This window comes from Dasypus novemcinctus, chromosome Y (assembly GCF_030445035.2).
Source record: "Dasypus novemcinctus isolate mDasNov1 chromosome Y, mDasNov1.1.hap2, whole genome shotgun sequence".
NCBI lineage: Eukaryota > Metazoa > Chordata > Mammalia > Cingulata > Dasypodidae > Dasypus > Dasypus novemcinctus.
The window spans coordinates 30,075,347-30,076,483 of NC_092216.1; the positions used below are offsets into that span (position 1 = coordinate 30,075,347).

The window sequence follows — 1,137 nt, forward strand, 5'->3', positions numbered from 1 at the left end:
GTTAGGGGAAAGGAGAAGAGAAAAGAAAAGACAATAACATAAAGAGTGAATAAAAGATAGAAACCAAACTAGAGGTGTTAGCAATAAAAGTCAGAAAAATTTGGGCTGAACAAAAGAGGTGGAATATGAGAGAAACAACAGGAGATGGAAGAGAGATAGATGTAAAGGCATTGGTAGCCTAAATCAGTATGCACAGAAAAGAGGATATAGAGGATGAGGAAACACAGCAAACAAGGAACACTGCCTGCAGCACCTAATAGAAAGAGGGATACAGAACGGAAAAAAGAAAAGAAAAAAAGGGGTGCTCACTTCAGCAACACATATACTAAAATTGGAATGATTCAGAGAAGATTAGCATGGCCCCTATGAAAGGATAACATGCAAATTCATGAAGTGTTCATATTTTTAGAAGCAGCTAGAAAGAGACCTCGAATAAAAGGGTCAATCAGATCTGCAGAATATCTTAGCCTACATGTTGGATCAAGTGTTAAAAACTGCTCTTTGACCTTGAATAAAAGGGGGAAGTGGCAAAGACAAATGAGTTGATATGGCTAAGGGTCTTCCAAAAAGGATCAGGAGGTCACCAGAGGGGTCACAGTTACACACACCTCAGCAGGACCTCAGAAAAAGCCAAAGTACATACAACCCTACATATTGGTTCTCCTGAAAGCTACAGAGATCCATAGGGTATGTAGTCATGGCAGATGGATTTGGAGCTTTGTGCCATGTCAGAGGGCCCTACTTTGGAATTTGTGCACCTGAGTGTGATGGACTTGGACTCAGATGTGCCTTTTCTACACATGCATCTTCTGTCACTTTTACTGAACCTGTGGTTGGTAAAAGAGATGGTCCATACTCAGGAGACTTGAATATCTAGACTACCCATGGCTAGCTGGTCCTGAGCCTCAGCAGAGTATCAATTCCTACTCTCTGGTTCATTGGTCTTACGCAAGTCAACTAACAGTGACGTGAAGATGGTCAACTACCACAACAGGGAATCAAGAGTGCCTTTAACTATAAGCAGAGGAATTGCATCCATCACCCATGTGGAATCTAAGCACCCTCTTGTTCTAGAAGTGGAGAGGACATCACTATTGCAGGGTCCACAGAATGGAGGAATAAAATATGGATTAGAGT

The 1,137-nt window shown here is 41.6% G+C and overlaps 1 non-coding gene across 1 annotated transcript; it reads left to right on the top strand.

The window, feature by feature from the left end:
* The first annotated feature begins 301 nt into the window (after positions 1-301).
* LOC139438433 (U6 spliceosomal RNA) lies at positions 302-408 on the top strand. The gene has a single exon (XR_011648108.1). It is a non-coding gene; the product is annotated as a U6 spliceosomal RNA (small nuclear RNA).
* The last annotated feature ends 729 nt before the right edge of the window (positions 409-1,137 follow it).